Here is a 25,732-nt window from a genome sequence, read left to right as displayed (position 1 = left end):
GCATGCCCGCATTCGTGACGAGGACGACTCCCCTTGGGAGACTCCAGAAGTACCCCAAGATCCATGTCAGCACTGGAGAGGAATCCTCAGGTTCCAGCCCCGCCTCCACACAAGGTCTTAGGCCCCGGCATCGACGGGAGAGGAATCCCGAGAGGCCCCCGAGGAACTCGCATGGGGACTGGCCTTTCCTGAGGCCACCAGAGCGGGTCCCTGAGGTCCCCGTCGTAAGACGAGAGCACCTGCCGCAACTCGAGAAAATCCAGGAGGTTTTGCCCTCCAGGCGAGATGAGGCCCATTTCCGCTGAGGCTTCTCGAGGCTAATCACGTCTAACCACTGGAACTTCCAAAGGGTCATTCACACCCTTGCTGCAACTCAAGAAGTTCCCCGACATACCCGTCTCCACTCGAGAGGAAGCACGTGGGTCCCGCACACATCCAGGGGAGCCCCGTTTCCGCCTCCTAGCTCGACATGAGGGATCCTTTCCCTGTTTCGTAGGGAAAGAATTCCCGGCGTTCCCGTCGCATCTCAAGAGGAGGCGCTCTCCACAGGAAAGGCGAGAGGAACTCCAGGGTCGTGCCACCATTCCAAGAGTCCCCCAGATGTGTCAGTCCATTCCAGAGGAACCTGATTTCCCTTCACTGCCTTGACGTTCAAGCCGAGGATCGACTCCCACCACGTGTGCACGTGGGACAGCCCTGTGGGAAAGCCTCGTGGGAAAGCCTCGTGGGAAAGACTCGAGGGAAAACCATAGATCCTTTGATCCACGCGGCGGACTGCGTGACACTGCTGCTACCGCTCTGGAGGAAAGCGCAAGTGCATGCCCGCATTCGAGACGAGGACTGACTCCCCTGGGGAGACTCCAGAAGTACCCCAAGATCCATGTCAGCATTGGAGAGGAATCCTCAGTTTCCGGCCCCGACTCCACACAAGGTCTTAGGCCCCGGCATCGACGGGAGTGGAATCCTGAGAGGCCCCCGAGGAACTCGCATGGGGACTGGCCTTTCCTGACGCCACCAGAGCGGGTCCCTGAGGTCCCCGTCGTAAGTCGAGAGCACCTGCCGCAACTCGAGAAAATCCAGGAGGTTTTGCCCTCCAGGCGAGATGAGGCCCATTTCCGCTGAGGCTTCTCGAGGCTAATCACGTCTAACCACTGGAACTTCCAAAGGGTCCTTGACACCCTTGCTGCAACTCAAGAAGTTCCCCGACATACACGTCTCCACTCGTGAGGAAGCACGTGGGTCCCGCACACATCCAGGGGAGCCCCGTTTCCGCCTCCTAGCTCGAGATGAGGGATCCTTTCCTGTTTCGTAGGGAAAGAATTCCCGGCGTTCCCGTCGCATCTCAAGAGGAGGCGCTCTCCACAGGAAAGGGAGAGGAACTCCAGGGTCGTCACACCATTCCAAGAGTCATCCAGATGTGTCAGTCCATTCCAGAGGAACCTGTTTTCCCTGCACTGCCTTGACGTTCAAGCCGAGGATCGACTCCCACCACGTGTGCACGTGGGACAGCCCTGTGGGAAAGCCTCGTGGGAAAGCCTCGTGGGAAAGACTCGAGGGAAAACCATAGATCCTTTGATCCACGCGGCGGACTGCGTGACACTGCTGCTACCGCTCTGGAGGAAAGCGCAAGTGCATGCCCGCATTCGAGACGAGGACTGACTCCCCTGGGGAGACTCCAGAAGTACCCCAAGATCCATGTCAGCAATGGAGAGGAATCCTCAGGTTCCGGCCCCGACTCCACACAAGGTCTTAGGCCCCGGCATCGACGGGAGAGGAATCCCGAGAGGCCCCCGAGGAACTCGCATGGGGACTGGCCTTTCCTGAGGCCACCAGAGCGGGTCCCTGAGGTCCCCGTCGTAAGTCGAGAGCACCTGCCGCAACTCGAGAAAATCCAGGAGGTTTTGCCCTCCAGGCGAGATGAGGCCCATTTCCAAAGACGCTTCTCGAGGCTAATCACATCTAACCACTGGAACTTCCAAAGGGCCCTTCACACCGTTGCTGCAACTCAAGAAGTTCCCCGACATACCCTTCTCCACTGGAGAGGAAGCACGTCGGTCCCGCACACATCCAGGGGAGCCCCGTTTCCGCCTCCTAGCTCGACATGAGTGATCCTTTCCCTGTTTCGTAGGGAAAGAATTCCCGGCGTTCCCGTCGCATTTCAAGAGGAGGCGCTCTCCACAGGAAAGACGAGAGGAACTCCAGGGTCGTGCCACCATTCCAAGAGTACCCCAGATGTGTCAGTCCATTCAAGAGGAACCTGTTTTCCCTTCACTGCCTTGACGTTCAAGCCGAGGATCGACTCCCACCACGTGTGCACGTGGGAAAGCCCTGTGGGAAAGCCTCGTGGGAAAGCCTCGTGGGAAAGACTCGAGGGAAAACCATAGATCCTTTGATCCACGCGGAGGACTGCGTGACACTGCTTCTACCGCTCTGGAGGAAAGCGCAAGTGCATGCCCGCATTCGTGACGAGGACGACTCCCCTTGGGAGACTCCAGAAGTACCCCAAGATCCATGTCAGCACTGGAGAGGAATCCTCAGGTTCCAGCCCCGCCTCCACACAAGGTCTTAGGCCCCGGCATCGACGGGAGAGGAATCCCGAGAGGCCCCCGAGGAACTCGCATGGGGACTGGCCTTTCCTGAGGCCACCAGAGCGGGTCCCTGAGGTCCCCGTCGTAAGACGAGAGCACCTGCCGCAACTCGAGAAAATCCAGGAGGTTTTGCCCTCCAGGCGAGATGAGGCCCATTTCCGCTGAGGCTTCTCGAGGCTAATCACGTCTAACCACTGGAACTTCCAAAGGGTCATTCACACCCTTGCTGCAACTCAAGAAGTTCCCCGACATACCCGTCTCCACTCGAGAGGAAGCACGTGGGTCCCGCACACATCCAGGGGAGCCCCGTTTCCGCCTCCTAGCTCGACATGAGGGATCCTTTCCCTGTTTCGTAGGGAAAGAATTCCCGGCGTTCCCGTCGCATCTCAAGAGGAGGCGCTCTCCACAGGAAAGGCGAGAGGAACTCCAGGGTCGTGCCACCATTCCAAGAGTCCCCCAGATGTGTCAGTCCATTCCAGAGGAACCTGATTTCCCTTCACTGCCTTGACGTTCAAGCCGAGGATCGACTCCCACCACGTGTGCACGTGGGACAGCCCTGTGGGAAAGCCTCGTGGGAAAGCCTCGTGGGAAAGACTCGAGGGAAAACCATAGATCCTTTGATCCACGCGGCGGACTGCGTGACACTGCTGCTACCGCTCTGGAGGAAAGCGCAAGTGCATGCCCGCATTCGATACGAGGACTGACTCCCCTGGGGAGACTCCAGAAGTACCCCAAGATCCATGTCAGCATTGGAGAGGAATCCTCAGTTTCCGGCCCCGACTCCACACAAGGTCTTAGGCCCCGGCATCGACGGGAGTGGAATCCTGAGAGGCCCCCGAGGAACTCGCATGGGGACTGGCCTTTCCTGACGCCACCAGAGCGGGTCCCTGAGGTCCCCGTCGTAAGTCGAGAGCACCTGCCGCAACTCGAGAAAATCCAGGAGGTTTTGCCCTCCAGGCGAGATGAGGCCCATTTCCGCTGAGGCTTCTCGAGGCTAATCACGTCTAACCACTGGAACTTCCAAAGGGTCCTTGACACCCTTGCTGCAACTCAAGAAGTTCCCCGACATACACGTCTCCACTCGTGAGGAAGCACGTGGGTCCCGCACACATCCAGGGGAGCCCCGTTTCCGCCTCCTAGCTCGAGATGAGGGATCCTTTCCTGTTTCGTAGGGAAAGAATTCCCGGCGTTCCCGTCGCATCTCAAGAGGAGGCGCTCTCCACAGGAAAGGGAGAGGAACTCCAGGGTCGTCACACCATTCCAAGAGTCATCCAGATGTGTCAGTCCATTCCAGAGGAACCTGTTTTCCCTGCACTGCCTTGACGTTCAAGCCGAGGATCGACTCCCACCACGTGTGCACGTGGGACAGCCCTGTGGGAAAGCCTCGTGGGAAAGCCTCGTGGGAAAGACTCGAGGGAAAACCATAGATCCTTTGATCCACGCGGCGGACTGCGTGACACTGCTGCTACCGCTCTGGAGGAAAGCGCAAGTGCATGCCCGCATTCGAGACGAGGACTGACTCCCCTGGGGAGACTCCAGAAGTACCCCAAGATCCATGTCAGCAATGGAGAGGAATCCTCAGGTTCCGGCCCCGACTCCACACAAGGTCTTAGGCCCCGGCATCGACGGGAGAGGAATCCCGAGAGGCCCCCGAGGAACTCGCATGGGGACTGGCCTTTCCTGAGGCCACCAGAGCGGGTCCCTGAGGTCCCCGTCGTAAGTCGAGAGCACCTGCCGCAACTCGAGAAAATCCAGGAGGTTTTGCCCTCCAGGCGAGATGAGGCCCATTTCCAAAGACGCTTCTCGAGGCTAATCACATCTAACCACTGGAACTTCCAAAGGGCCCTTCACACCGTTGCTGCAACTCAAGAAGTTCCCCGACATACCCTTCTCCACTGGAGAGGAAGCACGTCGGTCCCGCACACATCCAGGGGAGCCCCGTTTCCGCCTCCTAGCTCGACATGAGTGATCCTTTCCCTGTTTCGTAGGGAAAGAATTCCCGGCGTTCCCGTCGCATTTCAAGAGGAGGCGCTCTCCACAGGAAAGACGAGAGGAACTCCAGGGTCGTGCCACCATTCCAAGAGTACCCCAGATGTGTCAGTCCATTCAAGAGGAACCTGTTTTCCCTTCACTGCCTTGACGTTCAAGCCGAGGATCGACTCCCACCACGTGTGCACGTGGGACAGCCCTGTGGGAAAGCCTCGTGGGAAAGCCTCGTGGGAAAGACTCGAGGGAAAACCATAGATCCTTTGATCCACGCGGAGGACTGCGTGACACTGCTTCTACCGCTCTGGAGGAAAGCGCAAGTGCATGCCCGCATTCGTGACGAGGACGACTCCCCTTGGGAGACTCCAGAAGTACCCCAAGATCCATGTCAGCACTGGAGAGGAATCCTCAGGTTCCAGCCCCGCCTCCACACAAGGTCTTAGGCCCCGGCATCGACGGGAGAGGAATCCCGAGAGGCCCCCGAGGAACTCGCATGGGGACTGGCCTTTCCTGAGGCCACCAGAGCGGGTCCCTGAGGTCCCCGTCGTAAGACGAGAGCACCTGCCGCAACTCGAGAAAATCCAGGAGGTTTTGCCCTCCAGGCGAGATGAGGCCCATTTCCGCTGAGGCTTCTCGAGGCTAATCACGTCTAACCACTGGAACTTCCAAAGGGTCATTCACACCCTTGCTGCAACTCAAGAAGTTCCCCGACATACCCGTCTCCACTCGAGAGGAAGCACGTGGGTCCCGCACACATCCAGGGGAGCCCCGTTTCCGCCTCCTAGCTCGACATGAGGGATCCTTTCCCTGTTTCGTAGGGAAAGAATTCCCGGCGTTCCCGTCGCATCTCAAGAGGAGGCGCTCTCCACAGGAAAGGCGAGAGGAACTCCAGGGTCGTGCCACCATTCCAAGAGTCCCCCAGATGTGTCAGTCCATTCCAGAGGAACCTGATTTCCCTTCACTGCCTTGACGTTCAAGCCGAGGATCGACTCCCACCACGTGTGCACGTGGGACAGCCCTGTGGGAAAGCCTCGTGGGAAAGCCTCGTGGGAAAGACTCGAGGGAAAACCATAGATCCTTTGATCCACGCGGCGGACTGCGTGACACTGCTGCTACCGCTCTGGAGGAAAGCGCAAGTGCATGCCCGCATTCGAGACGAGGACTGACTCCCCTGGGGAGACTCCAGAAGTACCCCAAGATCCATGTCAGCATTGGAGAGGAATCCTCAGTTTCCGGCCCCGACTCCACACAAGGTCTTAGGCCCCGGCATCGACGGGAGTGGAATCCTGAGAGGCCCCCGAGGAACTCGCATGGGGACTGGCCTTTCCTGACGCCACCAGAGCGGGTCCCTGAGGTCCCCGTCGTAAGTCGAGAGCACCTGCCGCAACTCGAGAAAATCCAGGAGGTTTTGCCCTCCAGGCGAGATGAGGCCCATTTCCGCTGAGGCTTCTCGAGGCTAATCACGTCTAACCACTGGAACTTCCAAAGGGTCCTTGACACCCTTGCTGCAACTCAAGAAGTTCCCCGACATACACGTCTCCACTCGTGAGGAAGCACGTGGGTCCCGCACACATCCAGGGGAGCCCCGTTTCCGCCTCCTAGCTCGAGATGAGGGATCCTTTCCTGTTTCGTAGGGAAAGAATTCCCGGCGTTCCCGTCGCATCTCAAGAGGAGGCGCTCTCCACAGGAAAGGGAGAGGAACTCCAGGGTCGTCACACCATTCCAAGAGTCATCCAGATGTGTCAGTCCATTCCAGAGGAACCTGTTTTCCCTGCACTGCCTTGACGTTCAAGCCGAGGATCGACTCCCACCACGTGTGCACGTGGGACAGCCCTGTGGGAAAGCCTCGTGGGAAAGCCTCGTGGGAAAGACTCGAGGGAAAACCATAGATCCTTTGATCCACGCGGCGGACTGCGTGACACTGCTGCTACCGCTCTGGAGGAAAGCGCAAGTGCATGCCCGCATTCGAGACGAGGACTGACTCCCCTGGGGAGACTCCAGAAGTACCCCAAGATCCATGTCAGCAATGGAGAGGAATCCTCAGGTTCCGGCCCCGACTCCACACAAGGTCTTAGGCCCCGGCATCGACGGGAGAGGAATCCCGAGAGGCCCCCGAGGAACTCGCATGGGGACTGGCCTTTCCTGAGGCCACCAGAGCGGGTCCCTGAGGTCCCCGTCGTAAGTCGAGAGCACCTGCCGCAACTCGAGAAAATCCAGGAGGTTTTGCCCTCCAGGCGAGATGAGGCCCATTTCCAAAGACGCTTCTCGAGGCTAATCACATCTAACCACTGGAACTTCCAAAGGGCCCTTCACACCGTTGCTGCAACTCAAGAAGTTCCCCGACATACCCTTCTCCACTGGAGAGGAAGCACGTCGGTCCCGCACACATCCAGGGGAGCCCCGTTTCCGCCTCCTAGCTCGACATGAGTGATCCTTTCCCTGTTTCGTAGGGAAAGAATTCCCGGCGTTCCCGTCGCATTTCAAGAGGAGGCGCTCTCCACAGGAAAGACGAGAGGAACTCCAGGGTCGTGCCACCATTCCAAGAGTACCCCAGATGTGTCAGTCCATTCAAGAGGAACCTGTTTTCCCTTCACTGCCTTGACGTTCAAGCCGAGGATCGACTCCCACCACGTGTGCACGTGGGACAGCCCTGTGGGAAAGCCTCGTGGGAAAGCCTCGTGGGAAAGACTCGAGGGAAAACCATAGATCCTTTGATCCACGCGGAGGACTGCGTGACACTGCTTCTACCGCTCTGGAGGAAAGCGCAAGTGCATGCCCGCATTCGTGACGAGGACGACTCCCCTTGGGAGACTCCAGAAGTACCCCAAGATCCATGTCAGCACTGGAGAGGAATCCTCAGGTTCCAGCCCCGCCTCCACACAAGGTCTTAGGCCCCGGCATCGACGGGAGAGGAATCCCGAGAGGCCCCCGAGGAACTCGCATGGGGACTGGCCTTTCCTGAGGCCACCAGAGCGGGTCCCTGAGGTCCCCGTCGTAAGACGAGAGCACCTGCCGCAACTCGAGAAAATCCAGGAGGTTTTGCCCTCCAGGCGAGATGAGGCCCATTTCCGCTGAGGCTTCTCGAGGCTAATCACGTCTAACCACTGGAACTTCCAAAGGGTCATTCACACCCTTGCTGCAACTCAAGAAGTTCCCCGACATACCCGTCTCCACTCGAGAGGAAGCACGTGGGTCCCGCACACATCCAGGGGAGCCCCGTTTCCGCCTCCTAGCTCGACATGAGGGATCCTTTCCCTGTTTCGTAGGGAAAGAATTCCCGGCGTTCCCGTCGCATCTCAAGAGGAGGCGCTCTCCACAGGAAAGGCGAGAGGAACTCCAGGGTCGTGCCACCATTCCAAGAGTCCCCCAGATGTGTCAGTCCATTCCAGAGGAACCTGATTTCCCTTCACTGCCTTGACGTTCAAGCCGAGGATCGACTCCCACCACGTGTGCACGTGGGACAGCCCTGTGGGAAAGCCTCGTGGGAAAGCCTCGTGGGAAAGACTCGAGGGAAAACCATAGATCCTTTGATCCACGCGGCGGACTGCGTGACACTGCTGCTACCGCTCTGGAGGAAAGCGCAAGTGCATGCCCGCATTCGAGACGAGGACTGACTCCCCTGGGGAGACTCCAGAAGTACCCCAAGATCCATGTCAACACTGGAGAGGAATCCTCAGGTTCCGGCCCCGACTCCACACAAGGTCTTAGGCCCCGGCATCGACGGGAGAGGAATCCCGAGAGGCCCCCGTGGAACTCGCATGGGGACTGGCCTTTCCTGAGGCCACCAGAGCGGTTCCCTGAGGTCCCCGTCGTAAGTCGAGAGCACCTGTCGCAACTCGAGAAAATCCAGGAGGTTTTGCCCTCCAGGCGAGATGAGGCCCATTTCCGCTGAGGCTTCTCGAGGCCAATCACATCTAACCACTGGAACTTCCAAAGGGTCCTTCACACCCTTGCTTCAACTCAAGAAGTTCCCCGACATACCTGTCTCCACTCGAGAGGAAGCACGTGGGGTCCCGCACACATCCAGGGGAGCCCCGTTTCCGCCTCCTAGCTCGAGATGAGGGATCCTTTCCCTGTTTCGTAGGGAAAGAATTCCCGGCGTTCCCGTCGCATCTCAAGAGGAGGCGCTCTCCACAGGAAAGGCGAGAGGAACTCCAGGGTCGTGCCACCATTCCAAGAGTCCCCCAGATGTGTCAGTCCATTCCAGAGGAACCTGTTTTCCCTGCACTGCCTTGACGTTCAAGACGAGGATCGACTCCCACCACGTGTGCACGTGGGACAGCCCTGAGGGAAAGCCTCGTGGGAAAGACTCGAGGGAAAACCATAGATCCTTTGATCCACGCGGCGGACTGCGTGACACTGCTGCTACCGCTCTGGAGGAAAGCGCAATGCATGCCCGCATTCGAGACGAGAACTGACTCCCCTGGGGAGACTCCAGAAGTACCCCAAGATCCATGTCAGCACTGGAGAGGAATCCTCAGGTTCCGGCCCCAACTCCACACAAGGTCTTAGGCCCCGGCATCGACGGGAGAGGAATCCCGAGACGCCCCCGAGGAACCCGCATGGGGACTGGCTTTTCCTGAGGCCAACAGAGCGGTTCCCTGAGGTCCCCGTCGTAAGTCGAGAGCAGCTGCCGCAACTCGAGAAAATTCAGGAGGTTTTGCCCTCCAGGCGAGATGAGGCCCATTTCCGCTGAGGCTTCTCGAGGCCAATCACATCTAACCACTGGAACTTCCAAAGGGTCATTCACACCATTGCTGCAACTCAAGAAGTTCCCCGACATACCCGTCTCCACTCAAGAGGAAGCACGTGGGGTCCCGCACACATACAGGGGAGCCCCGTTTCCGCCTCCTAGCTCGAGATGAGGGATCCTTTCCCTGTTTCGTAGGGAAAGAATTCCCGGCGTTTCCGTCGCATCTCAAGAGGAGGCGCTCTCCACAGGAAAGGCGAGAGGAACTCCAGGGTCGTGCCACCATTCCAAGAGTCCCCCAGATGTGTCAGTCCATTCCAGAGGAACCTGTTTTCCCTGCACGGCCTTGACGTTCAAGCCGAGGATCGACTCCCACCACCTGTGCACGTGGGAGAGTCCTGTGGGAAAGCCTCGTGGGAAAGCCTCGTGGGAAAGACTCGAGGGAAAACCATAGATGCTTTGATCCACGGGGCGGACTGCGTGTCACTGCTGCTACTGCTCTGGAGGAAAGCGCAAGTGCATGTCCGCATTCGAGAGGAGGACTGACTCCCCTGGGGAGACTCCAGAAGTACCCCAAGATCCATGTCAGCACTGGAGAGGAATCCTCAGGTTCCGGCCCCGACTCCACACAAGGTCTTAGGCCCCGGCATCGACGGGAGAGGAATCCCGAGAGGCCCCCGAGGAACTCGCATGGGTACTGGCCTTTCCTGAGGCCACCAGAGCGGGTCCCTGAGGTCCCCGTCGTAAGTCGAGAGCACCTGCCGCAACTCGAGAAAATCCAGGAGGTTTTGCCCTCCAGGCGAGATGAGGCCCATTTCCGCTGAGGCTTCTCGAGGCCAATCACATCTAACCACTGGAACTTCCAAAGGGTCCTTCACACCCTTGCTTCAACTCAAGAAGTTCCCCGACATACCTGTCTCCACTCGAGAGGAAGCACGTGGGGTCCCGCACACATCCAGGGGAGCCCCGTTTCCGCCTCCTAGCTCGAGATGAGTGATCCTTTCCCTGTTTCGTAGGGAAAGAATTCCCGGCGTTCCCGTCGCATCTCAAGAGGAGGCGCTCTCCACAGGAAAGGCGAGAGGAACTCCAGGGTCGTTACACCATTCCAAGAGTCCCCCAGATGTGTCAGTCCATTCCAGAGGAACCTGTTTTCCCTGCACTGCCTTGACGTTCAAGCCGAGGATCCACTCCCACCACGTGTGCACGTGGGACAGCCCTGTGGGAAAGCCTCGTGGGAAAGCCTCGTGGGAAAGACTCGAGGGAAAACCATAGATCCTTTGATCCACGCGGCGGACTGCGTGACACTGCTGCTACCGCTCTGGAGGAAAGCGCAAGTGCATGCCCGCATTCGAGACGAGGACTGACTCCCCTGGGGAGACTCCAGAAGTACCCCAAGATCCATGTCAGAACTGGAGAGGAATCCTCAGGTTCCGGCCCCGACTCCACACAAGGTCTTAGGCCCCGGCCTCGACGGGAGAGGAATGCCGAGAGGCCCCCGTGGAACTCGCATGGGGACTGGCCTTTCCTGAGGCCACCAAAGCGGGTCCCTGAGGTCCTCGTCGTAAGTCGAGAGCACCTGCCGCAACTCGAGAAAATCTCGGAGTTTTTGCCCTCCAGGCGAGATGAGGCCCATTTCCGCTGACGCTTCTCGAGGCCAATGACATCTAACCACTGGAACTTCCAAAGGGTCCTTCACACCCTTGCTGCAACTCAAGAAGTTCCCCGACATACCCTTCTCCACTGGAGAGGAAGCACGTGGGGTCCCGCACACATCCAGGGGAGCCCCGTTTCCGCCTCCTAGCTCGAGATGAGGGATCCTTTCCCTGTTTCGTAGGGAAAGAATTCCCGGTGTTCCCGTCGCATCTCAAGAGGAGGCGCTCTCCACAGGAAAGGCGAGAGGAACTCCAGGGTCGTGCCACCATTCCAAGAGTCCCCCAGATGTGTCAGTCCATTCCAGAGGAACCTGATTTCCCTTCACTGCCTTGACGTTCAAGCCGAGGATCGACTCCCACCACGTGTGCACGTGGGACAGCCCTGTGGGAAAGCCTCGTGGGAAAGCCTCGTGGGAAAGACTCGAGGGAAAACCATAGATCCTTTGATCCACGCGGCGGACTGCGTGACACTGCTGCTACCGCTCTGGAGGAAAGCGCAAGTGCATGCCCGCATTCGAGACGAGGACTGACTCCCCTGGGGAGACTCCAGAAATACCCCAAGATCCATGTCAGCACTGGAGAGGAATCCTCAAGTTCCGGCCCCGACTCCACACAAGGTCTTAGGCCCCGGCATCGACGGGAGAGGAATCCCGAGAGGCCCCCGAGGAACTCGCATGGGGACTGGCCTTTCCTGAGGCCACCAGAGCGGGTCCCTGAGGTCCCCGTCGTAAGTCGAGAGCACCTGCCGCAACTCGAGAAAATCCAGGAGGTTTTCACCTCCAGGCGAGATGAGGCCCATTTCCGCTGAGGCTTCTCGAGGCCAATCACATCTAACCACTGGAACTTCCAAAGGGTCCTTCACACCCTTGCTGCAACTCAAGAAGTTCCCCGACATACCCGTCTGCACTCGAGAGGAAGCACGTGGTGTCCCGCACACATCCAGGGGAGCCCCGTTTCCGTCTCCTAGCTCGAGATGAGGGATCCTTTCCCTGTTTCGTAGGGAAAGAATTCCCGGCGTTCCCGTCGCATCTCAAGAGGCGGGGCTCTCCACAGGTAAGGCGAGAGGAACTCCAGGGTCATGCCACCATTCCAAGAGTCCCCCAGATGTGTCAGTCCATTCCAGAGGAACCTGTTTTCCCTGCACTGCCTTGACGTTCAAGCCGAGGATCGACTCCCACCACGTGTGCACGTGGGACAGCCCTGTGGGAAAGCCTCGTGGGAAAGCCTCGTGGGAAAGACTCGAGGGAAAACCATAGATCCTTTGATCCACGCGGCGGACTGCGTGACACTGCTGCTACCGCTCTGGAGGAAAGCGCAAGTGCATGCCCGCATTCGAGACGAGGACTGACTCCCCTGGGGAGACTCCAGAAGTACCCCAAGATCCATGTCAGCACTGGAGAGGAATCCTCAGGTCCGGCCCCGACTCCACACAAGGTCTTAGGCCCCGGCATCGACGGGAGAGGAATCCCCAGAGGAACTCGCATGGGGACTGGCCTTTCCTGAGGCCACCAAAGCGGGTCCCTGAGGTCCTCGTCGTAAGTCGAGAGCACCTGCCGCAACTCGAGAAAATCTCGGAGGTTTTGCCCTCCAGGCGAGATGAGGCCCATTTCCGCTGACGCTTCTCGAGGCTAATCACATCTAACCACTGGAACTTCCAAAGGGTCCTTCACACCCTTGCTGCACCTCAAGAAGTTCCCCGACATATCCGTCTCCACTCGAGAGGAAGCACGTGGGGTCCCGCACACATCCAGGGGAGCCCCGTTTCCGCCTCCTAGCTCGAGATGAGGGATCCTTTCCCTGTTTCGTAGGGAAAGAATTCCCGGCGTTCCCGTCGCATCTCAAGAGGAGGCACTCTCCACAGGAAAGGCGAGAGGAACTCCAGGGTCGTGCCACCATTCCAAGAGTCCCCCAGATGTGTCAGTCCATTCCAGAGGAACCTGATTTCCCTTCACTGCCTTGACGTTCAAGCCGAGGATCGACTCCCACCACGTGTGCACGTGGGACAGCCCTGTGGGAAAGCCTCGTGGGAAAGCCTCGTGGGAAAGACTCGAGGGAAAACCATAGATCCTTTGATCCACGCGGCGGACTGCGTGACACTGCTGCTACCGCTCTGGAGGAAAGCGCAAGTGCATGCCCGCATTCGAGACGAGGACTGACTCCCCTGGGGAGACTCCAGAAGTACCCCAAGATCCATGTCAGCACTGGAGAGGAATCCTCAGTTTCCGGCCCCGACTCCACACAAGGTCTTAGGCCCCGGCATCGACGGGAGTGGAATCCTGAGAGGCCCCCGAGGAACTCGCATGGGGACTGGCCTTTCCTGACGCCACCAGAGCGGGTCCCTGAAGTCCCCGTCGTAAGTCGAGAGCACCTGCCGCAACTCGAGAAAATCCAGGAGGTTTTGCCCTCCAGGCGAGATGAGGCCCATTTCCGCTGAGGCTTCTCGAGGCTAATCACGTCTAACCACTGGAACTTCCAAAGGGTCCTTGACACCCTTGCTGCAACTCAAGAAGTTCCCCGACATACACGTCTCCACTCGTGAGGAAGCACGTGGGTCCCGCACACATCCAGGGGAGCCCCGTTTCCGCCTCCTAGCTCGAGATGAGGGATCCTTTCCTGTTTCGTAGGGAAAGAATTCCCGGCGTTCCCGTCGCATCTCAAGAGGAGGCGCTCTCCACAGGAAAGGGAGAGGAACTCCAGGGTCGTCACACCATTCCAAGAGTCCCCCAGATGTGTCAGTCCATTCCAGAGGAACCTGTTTTCCCTGCACTGCCTTGACGTTCAAGCCGAGGATCGACTCCCACCACGTGTGCACGTGGGACAGCCCTGTGGGAAAGCCTCGTGGGAAAGCCTCGTGGGAAAGACTCGAGGGAAAACCATAGATCCTTTGATCCACGCGGCGGACTGCGTGACACTGCTGCTACCGCTCTGGAGGAAAGCGCAAGTGCATGCCCGCATTCGAGACGAGGACTGACTCCCCTGGGGAGACTCCAGAAGTACCCCAAGATCCATGTCAGCAATGGAGAGGAATCCTCAGGTTCCGGCCCCGACTCCACACAAGGTCTTAGGCCCCGGCATCGACGGGAGAGGAATCCCGAGAGGCCCCCGAGGAACTCGCATGGGGACTGGCCTTTCCTGAGGCCACCAGAGCGGGTCCCTGAGGTCCCCGTCGTAAGTCGAGAGCACCTGCCGCAACTCGAGAAAATCCAGGAGGTTTTGCCCTCCAGGCGAGATGAGGCCCGTTTCCAAAGACGCTTCTCGAGGCTAATCACATCTAACCACTGGAACTTCCAAAGGGCCCTTCACACCGTTGCTGCAACTCAAGAAGTTCCCCGACATACCCTTCTCCACTGGAGAGGAAGCACGTCGGTCCCGCACACATCCAGGGGAGCCCCGTTTCCGCCTCCTAGCTCGACATGAGTGATCCTTTCCCTGTTTCGTAGGGAAAGAATTCCCGGCGTTCCCGTCGCATTTCAAGAGGAGGCGCTCTCCACAGGAAAGACGAGAGGAACTCCAGGGTCGTGCCACCATTCCAAGAGTACCCCAGATGTGTCAGTCCATTCAAGAGGAACCTGTTTTCCCTTCACTGCCTTGACGTTCAAGCCGAGGATCGACTCCCACCACGAGTGCACGTGGGACAGCCCTGTGGGAAAGCCTCGTGGGAAAGCCTCGTGGGAAAGACTCGAGGGAAAACCATAGATCCTTTGATCCACGCGGAGGACTGCGTGACACTGCTTCTACCGCTCTGGAGGAAAGCGCAAGTGCATGCCCGCATTCGTGACGAGGACGACTCCCCTTGGGAGACTCCAGAAGTACCCCAAGATCCATGTCAGCACTGGAGAGGAATCCTCAGGTTCCAGCCCCGCCTCCACACAAGGTCTTAGGCCCCGGCATCGACGGGAGAGGAATCCCGAGAGGCCCCCGAGGAACTCGCATGGGGACTGGCCTTTCCTGAGGCCACCAGAGCGGGTCCCTGAGGTCCCCGTCGTAAGACGAGAGCACCTGCCGCAACTCGAGAAAATCCAGGAGGTTTTGCCCTCCAGGCGAGATGAGGCCCATTTCCGCTGAGGCTTCTCGAGGCTAATCACGTCTAACCACTGGAACTTCCAAAGGGTCATTCACACCCTTGCTGCAACTCAAGAAGTTCCCCGACATACCCGTCTCCACTCGAGAGGAAGCACGTGGGTCCCGCACACATCCAGGGGAGCCCCGTTTCCGCCTCCTAGCTCGACATGAGGGATCCTTTCCCTGTTTCGTAGGGAAAGAATTCCCGGCGTTCCCGTCGCATCTCAAGAGGAGGCGCTCTCCACAGGAAAGGCGAGAGGAACTCCAGGGTCGTGCCACCATTCCAAGAGTCCCCCAGATGTGTCAGTCCATTCCAGAGGAACCTGATTTCCCTTCACTGCCTTGACGTTCAAGCCGAGGATCGACTCCCACCACGTGTGCACGTGGGACAGCCCTGTGGGAAAGCCTCGTGGGAAAGCCTCGTGGGAAAGACTCGAGGGAAAACCATAGATCCTTTGATCCACGCGGCGGACTGCGTGACACTGCTGCTACCGCTCTGGAGGAAAGCGCAAGTGCATGCCCGCATTCGAGACGAGGACTGACTCCCCTGGGGAGACTCCAGAAGTACCCCAAGATCCATGTCAGCATTGGAGAGGAATCCTCAGTTTCCGGCCCCGACTCCACACAAGGTCTTAGGCCCCGGCATCGACGGGAGTGGAATCCTGAGAGGCCCCCGAGGAACTCGCATGGGGACTGGCCTTTCCTGACGCCACCAGAGCGGGTCCCTGAGGTCCCCGTCGTAAGTCGAGAGCACCTGCCGCAACTCGAGAAAATCCAGGAGGTTTTGCCCTCCAGGCGAGATGAGGCCCATTTCCGCTGAGGCTTCTCGAGGCTAATCACGTCTAACCACTGGAACTTCCAAAGGGTCCTTGACACCCTTGCTGCAACTCAAGAAGTTCCCCGACATACACGTCTCCACTCGTGAGGAAGCACGTGGGTCCCGCACACATCCAGGGGAGCCCCGTTTCCGCCTCCTAGCTCGAGATGAGGGATCCTTTCCTGTTTCGTAGGGAAAGAATTCCCGGCGTTCCCGTCGCATCTCAAGAGGAGGCGCTCTCCACAGGAAAGGGAGAGGAACTCCAGGGTCGTCACACCATTCCAAGAGTCATCCAGATGTGTCAGTCCATTCCAGAGGAACCTGTTTTCCCTGCACTGCCTTGACGTTCAAGCCGAGGATCGACTCCCACCACGTGTGCACGTGGGACAGCCCTGTGGGAAAGCCTCGTGGGAAAGCCTCGTGGGAAAGACTCGAGGGAAAACCATAGATCCTTTGATCCACGCGGCGGACTGCGTGACACTGCTGCTACCGCTCTGGAGGAAAGCGCAAGTGCATGCCCGCATTCGAGACGAGGACTGACTCCCCTGGGGAGACTCCAGAAGTACCCCAAGATCCATGTCAGCAATGGAGAGGAATCCTCAGGTTCCGGCCCCGACTCCACACAAGGTCTTAGGCCCCGGCATCGACGGGAGAGGAATCCCGAGAGGCCCCCGAGGAACTCGCATGGGGACTGGCCTTTCCTGAGGCCACCAGAGCGGGTCCCTGAGGTCCCCGTCGTAAGTCGAGAGCACCTGCCGCAACTCGAGAAAATCCAGGAGGTTTTGCCCTCCAGGCGAGATGAGGCCCATTTCCAAAGACGCTTCTCGAGGCTAATCACATCTAACCACTGGAACTTCCAAAGGGCCCTTCACACCGTTGCTGCAACTCAAGAAGTTCCCCGACATACCCTTCTCCACTGGAGAGGAAGCACGTCGGTCCCGCACACATCCAGGGGAGCCCCGTTTCCGCCTCCTAGCTCGACATGAGTGATCCTTTCCCTGTTTCGTAGGGAAAGAATTCCCGGCGTTCCCGTCGCATTTCAAGAGGAGGCGCTCTCCACAGGAAAGACGAGAGGAACTCCAGGGTCGTGCCACCATTCCAAGAGTACCCCAGATGTGTCAGTCCATTCAAGAGGAACCTGTTTTCCCTTCACTGCCTTGACGTTCAAGCCGAGGATCGACTCCCACCACGTGTGCACGTGGGACAGCCCTGTGGGAAAGCCTCGTGGGAAAGCCTCGTGGGAAAGACTCGAGGGAAAACCATAGATCCTTTGATCCACGCGGAGGACTGCGTGACACTGCTTCTACCGCTCTGGAGGAAAGCGCAAGTGCATGCCCGCATTCGTGACGAGGACGACTCCCCTTGGGAGACTCCAGAAGTACCCCAAGATCCATGTCAGCACTGGAGAGGAATCCTCAGGTTCCAGCCCCGCCTCCACACAAGGTCTTAGGCCCCGGCATCGACGGGAGAGGAATCCCGAGAGGCCCCCGAGGAACTCGCATGGGGACTGGCCTTTCCTGAGGCCACCAGAGCGGGTCCCTGAGGTCCCCGTCGTAAGACGAGAGCACCTGCCGCAACTCGAGAAAATCCAGGAGGTTTTGCCCTCCAGGCGAGATGAGGCCCATTTCCGCTGAGGCTTCTCGAGGCTAATCACGTCTAACCACTGGAACTTCCAAAGGGTCATTCACACCCTTGCTGCAACTCAAGAAGTTCCCCGACATACCCGTCTCCACTCGAGAGGAAGCACGTGGGTCCCGCACACATCCAGGGGAGCCCCGTTTCCGCCTCCTAGCTCGACATGAGGGATCCTTTCCCTGTTTCGTAGGGAAAGAATTCCCGGCGTTCCCGTCGCATCTCAAGAGGAGGCGCTCTCCACAGGAAAGGCGAGAGGAACTCCAGGGTCGTGCCACCATTCCAAGAGTCCCCCAGATGTGTCAGTCCATTCCAGAGGAACCTGATTTCCCTTCACTGCCTTGACGTTCAAGCCGAGGATCGACTCCCACCACGTGTGCACGTGGGACAGCCCTGTGGGAAAGCCTCGTGGGAAAGCCTCGTGGGAAAGACTCGAGGGAAAACCATAGATCCTTTGATCCACGCGGCGGACTGCGTGACACTGCTGCTACCGCTCTGGAGGAAAGCGCAAGTGCATGCCCGCATTCGAGACGAGGACTGACTCCCCTGGGGAGACTCCAGAAGTACCCCAAGATCCATGTCAGCATTGGAGAGGAATCCTCAGTTTCCGGCCCCGACTCCACACAAGGTCTTAGGCCCCGGCATCGACGGGAGTGGAATCCTGAGAGGCCCCCGAGGAACTCGCATGGGGACTGGCCTTTCCTGACGCCACCAGAGCGGGTCCCTGAGGTCCCCGTCGTAAGTCGAGAGCACCTGCCGCAACTCGAGAAAATCCAGGAGGTTTTGCCCTCCAGGCGAGATGAGGCCCATTTCCGCTGAGGCTTCTCGAGGCTAATCACGTCTAACCACTGGAACTTCCAAAGGGTCCTTGACACCCTTGCTGCAACTCAAGAAGTTCCCCGACATACACGTCTCCACTCGTGAGGAAGCACGTGGGTCCCGCACACATCCAGGGGAGCCCCGTTTCCGCCTCCTAGCTCGAGATGAGGGATCCTTTCCTGTTTCGTAGGGAAAGAATTCCCGGCGTTCCCGTCGCATCTCAAGAGGAGGCGCTCTCCACAGGAAAGGGAGAGGAACTCCAGGGTCGTCACACCATTCCAAGAGTCATCCAGATGTGTCAGTCCATTCCAGAGGAACCTGTTTTCCCTGCACTGCCTTGACGTTCAAGCCGAGGATCGACTCCCACCACGTGTGCACGTGGGACAGCCCTGTGGGAAAGCCTCGTGGGAAAGCCTCGTGGGAAAGACTCGAGGGAAAACCATAGATCCTTTGATCCACGCGGCGGACTGCGTGACACTGCTGCTACCGCTCTGGAGGAAAGCGCAAGTGCATGCCCGCATTCGAGACGAGGACTGACTCCCCTGGGGAGACTCCAGAAGTACCCCAAGATCCATGTCAGCAATGGAGAGGAATCCTCAGGTTCCGGCCCCGACTCCACACAAGGTCTTAGGCCCCGGCATCGACGGGAGAGGAATCCCGAGAGGCCCCCGAGGAACTCGCATGGGGACTGGCCTTTCCTGAGGCCACCAGAGCGGGTCCCTGAGGTCCCCGTCGTAAGTCGAGAGCACCTGCCGCAACTCGAGAAAATCCAGGAGGTTTTGCCCTCCAGGCGAGATGAGGCCCATTTCCAAAGACGCTTCTCGAGGCTAATCACATCTAACCACTGGAACTTCCAAAGGGCCCTTCACACCGTTGCTGCAACTCAAGAAGTTCCCCGACATACCCTTCTCCACTGGAGAGGAAGCACGTCGGTCCCGCACACATCCAGGGGAGCCCCGTTTCCGCCTCCTAGCTCGACATGAGTGATCCTTTCCCTGTTTCGTAGGGAAAGAATTCCCGGCGTTCCCGTCGCATTTCAAGAGGAGGCGCTCTCCACAGGAAAGACGAGAGGAACTCCAGGGTCGTGCCACCATTCCAAGAGTACCCCAGATGTGTCAGTCCATTCAAGAGGAACCTGTTTTCCCTTCACTGCCTTGACGTTCAAGCCGAGGATCGACTCCCACCACGTGTGCACGTGGGACAGCCCTGTGGGAAAGCCTCGTGGGAAAGCCTCGTGGGAAAGACTCGAGGGAAAACCATAGATCCTTTGATCCACGCGGAGGACTGCGTGACACTGCTTCTACCGCTCTGGAGGAAAGCGCAAGTGCATGCCCGCATTCGTGACGAGGACGACTCCCCTTGGGAGACTCCAGAAGTACCCCAAGATCCATGTCAGCACTGGAGAGGAATCCTCAGGTTCCAGCCCCGCCTCCACACAAGGTCTTAGGCCCCGGCATCGACGGGAGAGGAATCCCGAGAGGCCCCCGAGGAACTCGCATGGGGACTGGCCTTTCCTGAGGCCACCAGAGCGGGTCCCTGAGGTCCCCGTCGTAAGACGAGAGCACCTGCCGCAACTCGAGAAAATCCAGGAGGTTTTGCCCTCCAGGCGAGATGAGGCCCATTTCCGCTGAGGCTTCTCGAGGCTAATCACGTCTAACCACTGGAACTTCCAAAGGGTCATTCACACCCTTGCTGCAACTCAAGAAGTTCCCCGACATACCCGTCTCCACTCGAGAGGAAGCACGTGGGTCCCGCACACATCCAGGGGAGCCCCGTTTCCGCCTCCTAGCTCGACATGAGGGATCCTTTCCCTGTTTCGTAGGGAAAGAATTCCCGGCGTTCCCGTCGCATCTCAAGAGGAGGCGCTCTCCACAGGAAAGGCGAGAGGAACTCCAGGGTCGTGCCACCATTCCAAGAGTCCCCCAGATGTGTCAGTCCATTCCAGAGGAACCTGATTTCCCTTCACTGCCTTGACGTTCAAGCCGAGGATCGACTCCCACCACGTGTGCACGTGGGACAGCCCTGTGGGAAAGCCTCGTGGGAAAGCCTCGTGGGAAAGACTCGAGGGAAAACCATAGATCCTTTGATCCACGCGGCGGACTGCGTGACACTGCTGCTACCGCTCTGGAGGAAAGCGCAAGTGCATGCCCGCATTCGAGACGAGGACTGACTCCCCTGGGGAGACTCCAGAAGTACCCCAAGATCCATGTCAGCATTGGAGAGGAATCCTCAGTTTCCGGCCCCGACTCCACACAAGGTCTTAGGCCCCGGCATCGACGGGAGTGGAATCCTGAGAGGCCCCCGAGGAACTCGCATGGGGACTGGCCTTTCCTGACGCCACCAGAGCGGGTCCCTGAGGTCCCCGTCGTAAGTCGAGAGCACCTGCCGCAACTCGAGAAAATCCAGGAGGTTTTGCCCTCCAGGCGAGATGAGGCCCATTTCCGCTGAGGCTTCTCGAGGCTAATCACGTCTAACCACTGGAACTTCCAAAGGGTCCTTGACACCCTTGCTGCAACTCAAGAAGTTCCCCGACATACACGTCTCCACTCGTGAGGAAGCACGTGGGTCCCGCACACATCCAGGGGAGCCCCGTTTCCGCCTCCTAGCTCGAGATGAGGGATCCTTTCCTGTTTCGTAGGGAAAGAATTCCCGGCGTTCCCGTCGCATCTCAAGAGGAGGCGCTCTCCACAGGAAAGGGAGAGGAACTCCAGGGTCGTCACACCATTCCAAGAGTCATCCAGATGTGTCAGTCCATTCCAGAGGAACCTGTTTTCCCTGCACTGCCTTGACGTTCAAGCCGAGGATCGACTCCCACCACGTGTGCACGTGGGACAGCCCTGTGGGAAAGCCTCGTGGGAAAGCCTCGTGGGAAAGACTCGAGGGAAAACCATAGATCCTTTGATCCACGCGGCGGACTGCGTGACACTGCTGCTACCGCTCTGGAGGAAAGCGCAAGTGCATGCCCGCATTCGAGACGAGGACTGACTCCCCTGGGGAGACTCCAGAAGTACCCCAAGATCCATGTCAGCAATGGAGAGGAATCCTCAGGTTCCGGCCCCGACTCCACACAAGGTCTTAGGCCCCGGCATCGACGGGAGAGGAATCCCGAGAGGCCCCCGAGGAACTCGCATGGGGACTGGCCTTTCCTGAGGCCACCAGAGCGGGTCCCTGAGGTCCCCGTCGTAAGTCGAGAGCACCTGCCGCAACTCGAGAAAATCCAGGAGGTTTTGCCCTCCAGGCGAGATGAGGCCCATTTCCAAAGACGCTTCTCGAGGCTAATCACATCTAACCACTGGAACTTCCAAAGGGCCCTTCACACCGTTGCTGCAACTCAAGAAGTTCCCCGACATACCCTTCTCCACTGGAGAGGAAGCACGTCGGTCCCGCACACATCCAGGGGAGCCCCGTTTCCGCCTCCTAGCTCGACATGAGTGATCCTTTCCCTGTTTCGTAGGGAAAGAATTCCCGGCGTTCCCGTCGCATTTCAAGAGGAGGCGCTCTCCACAGGAAAGACGAGAGGAACTCCAGGGTCGTGCCACCATTCCAAGAGTACCCCAGATGTGTCAGTCCATTCAAGAGGAACCTGTTTTCCCTTCACTGCCTTGACGTTCAAGCCGAGGATCGACTCCCACCACGTGTGCACGTGGGACAGCCCTGTGGGAAAGCCTCGTGGGAAAGCCTCGTGGGAAAGACTCGAGGGAAAACCATAGATCCTTTGATCCACGCGGAGGACTGCGTGACACTGCTTCTACCGCTCTGGAGGAAAGCGCAAGTGCATGCCCGCATTCGTGACGAGGACGACTCCCCTTGGGAGACTCCAGAAGTACCCCAAGATCCATGTCAGCACTGGAGAGGAATCCTCAGGTTCCAGCCCCGCCTCCACACAAGGTCTTAGGCCCCGGCATCGACGGGAGAGGAATCCCGAGAGGCCCCCGAGGAACTCGCATGGGGACTGGCCTTTCCTGAGGCCACCAGAGCGGGTCCCTGAGGTCCCCGTCGTAAGACGAGAGCACCTGCCGCAACTCGAGAAAATCCAGGAGGTTTTGCCCTCCAGGCGAGATGAGGCCCATTTCCGCTGAGGCTTCTCGAGGCTAATCACGTCTAACCACTGGAACTTCCAAAGGGTCATTCACACCCTTGCTGCAACTCAAGAAGTTCCCCGACATACCCGTCTCCACTCGAGAGGAAGCACGTGGGTCCCGCACACATCCAGGGGAGCCCCGTTTCCGCCTCCTAGCTCGACATGAGGGATCCTTTCCCTGTTTCGTAGGGAAAGAATTCCCGGCGTTCCCGTCGCATCTCAAGAGGAGGCGCTCTCCACAGGAAAGGCGAGAGGAACTCCAGGGTCGTGCCACCATTCCAAGAGTCCCCCAGATGTGTCAGTCCATTCCAGAGGAACCTGATTTCCCTTCACTGCCTTGACGTTCAAGCCGAGGATCGACTCCCACCACGTGTGCACGTGGGACAGCCCTGTGGGAAAGCCTCGTGGGAAAGCCTCGTGGGAAAGACTCGAGGGAAAACCATAGATCCTTTGATCCACGCGGCGGACTGCGTGACACTGCTGCTACCGCTCTGGAGGAAAGCGCAAGTGCATGCCCGCATTCGAGACGAGGACTGACTCCCCTGGGGAGACTCCAGAAGTACCCCAAGATCCATGTCAACACTGGAGAGGAATCCTCAGGTTCCGGCCCCGACTCCACACAAGGTCTTAGGCCCCGGCATCGACGGGAGAGGAATCCCGAGAGGCCCCCGTGGAACTCGCATGGGGACTGGCCTTTCCTGAGGCCACCAGAGCGGTTCCCTGAGGTCCCCGTCGTAAGTCGAGAGCACCTGTCGCAACTCGAGAAAATCCAGGAGGTTTTGCCCTCGAGGCGAGATGAGGCCCATTTCCGCTGAGGCTTCTCGAGGCCAATCACATCTAACCACTGGAACTTCCAAAGGGTCCTTCACACCCTTGCTTCAACTCAAGAAGTTCCCCGACATACCTGTCTCCACTCGAGAGGAAGCACGTGGGGTCCCGCACACATCCAGGGGAGCCCCGTTTCCGCCTCCTAGCTCGAGATGAGGGATCCTTTCCCTGTTTCGTAGGGAAAGAATTCCCGGCGTTCCCGTCGCATCTCAAGAGGAGGCGCTCTCCACAGGAAAGGCGAGAGGAACTCCAGGGTCGTGCCACCATTCCAAGAGTCCCCCAGATGTGTCAGTCCATTCCAGAGGAACCTGTTTTCCCTGCACTGCCTTGACGTTCAAGACGAGGATCGACTCCCACCACGTGTGCACGTGGGACAGCCCTGAGGGAAAGCCTCGTGGGAAAGACTCGAGGGAAAACCATAGATCCTTTGATCCACGCGGCGGACTGCGTGACACTGCTGCTACCGCTCTGGAGGAAAGCGCAATGCATGCCCGCATTCGAGACGAGAACTGACTCCCCTGGGGAGACTCCAGAAGTACCCCAAGATCCATGTCAGCACTGGAGAGGAATCCTCAGGTTCCGGCCCCAACTCCACACAAGGTCTTAGGCCCCGGCATCGACGGGAGAGGAATCCCGAGACGCCCCCGAGGAACCCGCATGGGGACTGGCTTTTCCTGAGGCCAACAGAGCGGTTCCCTGAGGTCCCCGTCGTAAGTCGAGAGCAGCTGCCGCAACTCGAGAAAATTCAGGAGGTTTTGCCCTCCAGGCGAGATGAGGCCCATTTCCGCTGAGGCTTCTCGAGGCCAATCACATCTAACCACTGGAACTTCCAAAGGGTCATTCACACCATTGCTGCAACTCAAGAAGTTCCCCGACATACCCGTCTCCACTCAAGAGGAAGCACGTGGGGTCCCGCACACATACAGGGGAGCCCCGTTTCCGCCTCCTAGCTCGAGATGAGGGATCCTTTCCCTGTTTCGTAGGGAAAGAATTCCCGGCGTTTCCGTCGCATCTCAAGAGGAGGCGCTCTCCACAGGAAAGGCGAGAGGAACTCCAGGGTCGTGCCACCATTCCAAGAGTCCCCCAGATGTGTCAGTCCATTCCAGAGGAACCTGTTTTCCCTGCACGGCCTTGACGTTCAAGCCGAGGATCGACTCCCACCACCTGTGCACGTGGGAGAGTCCTGTGGGAAAGCCTCGTAGGAAAGCCTCGTGGGAAAGACTCGAGGGAAAACCATAGATCCTTTGATCCACGCGGCGGACTGCGTGTCACTGCTGCTACTGCTCTGGAGGAAAGCGCAAGTGCATGTCCGCATTCGAGAGGAGGACTGACTCCCCTGGGGAGACTCCAGAAGTACCCCAAGATCCATGTCAGCACTGGAGAGGAATCCTCAGGTTCCGGCCCCGACTCCACACAAGGTCTTAGGCCCCGGCATCGACGGGAGAGGAATCCCGAGAGGCCCCCGAGGAACTCGCATGGGTACTGGCCTTTCCTGAGGCCACCAGAGCGGGTCCCTGAGGTCCCCGTCGTAAGTCGAGAGCACCTGCCGCAACTCGAGAAAATCCAGGAGGTTTTGCCCTCCAGGCGAGATGAGGCCCATTTCCGCTGAGGCTTCTCGAGGCCAATCACATCTAACCACTGGAACTTCCAAAGGGTCCTTCACACCCTTGCTTCAACTCAAGAAGTTCCCCGACATACCTGTCTCCACTCGAGAGGAAGCACGTGGGGTCCCGCACACATCCAGGGGAGCCCCGTTTCCGCCTCCTAGCTCGAGATGAGTGATCCTTTCCCTGTTTCGTAGGGAAAGAATTCCCGGCGTTCCCGTCGCATCTCAAGAGGAGGCGCTCTCCACAGGAAAGGCGAGAGGAACTCCAGGGTCGTTACACCATTCCAAGAGTCCCCCAGATGTGTCAGTCCATTCCAGAGGAACCTGTTTTCCCTGCACTGCCTTGACGTTCAAGCCGAGGATCCACTCCCACCACGTGTGCACGTGGGACAGCCCTGTGGGAAAGCCTCGTGGGAAAGCCTCGTGGGAAAGACTCGAGGGAAAACCATAGATCCTTTGATCCACGCGGCGGACTGCGTGACACTGCTGCTACCGCTCTGGAGGAAAGCGCAAGTGCATGCCCGCATTCGAGACGAGGACTGACTCCCCTGGGGAGACTCCAGAAGTACCCCAAGATCCATGTCAGAACTGGAGAGGAATCCTCAGGTTCCGGCCCCGACTCCACACAAGGTCTTAGGCCCCGGCCTCGACGGGAGAGGAATGCCGAGAGGCCCCCGTGGAACTCGCATGGGGACTGGCCTTTCCTGAGGCCACCAGAGCGGGTCCCTGAGGTCCCCGTCGTAAGTCGAGAGCACCTGCCGCAACTCGAGAAAATCCAGGAGGTTTTGCCCTCCAGGCGAGATGAGGCCCATTTACGCTGAGGCTTCTCGAGGCCAATCACATCTAACCACTGGAACTTCCAAAGGGTCCTTCACACCCTTGCAGCAACTCAAGAAGTTCCCCGACATACCCGTCTCCACTCGAGAGGAAGCACGTGGTGTCCCGCACACCACCAGGGGAGCCCCGTTTCC

The sequence above is a fragment of the Ovis canadensis genome, chromosome 23 (genome assembly GCF_042477335.2).
Source record: "Ovis canadensis isolate MfBH-ARS-UI-01 breed Bighorn chromosome 23, ARS-UI_OviCan_v2, whole genome shotgun sequence".
NCBI lineage: Eukaryota > Metazoa > Chordata > Mammalia > Artiodactyla > Bovidae > Ovis > Ovis canadensis.
This window is presented reverse-complemented; position numbering follows the sequence as displayed.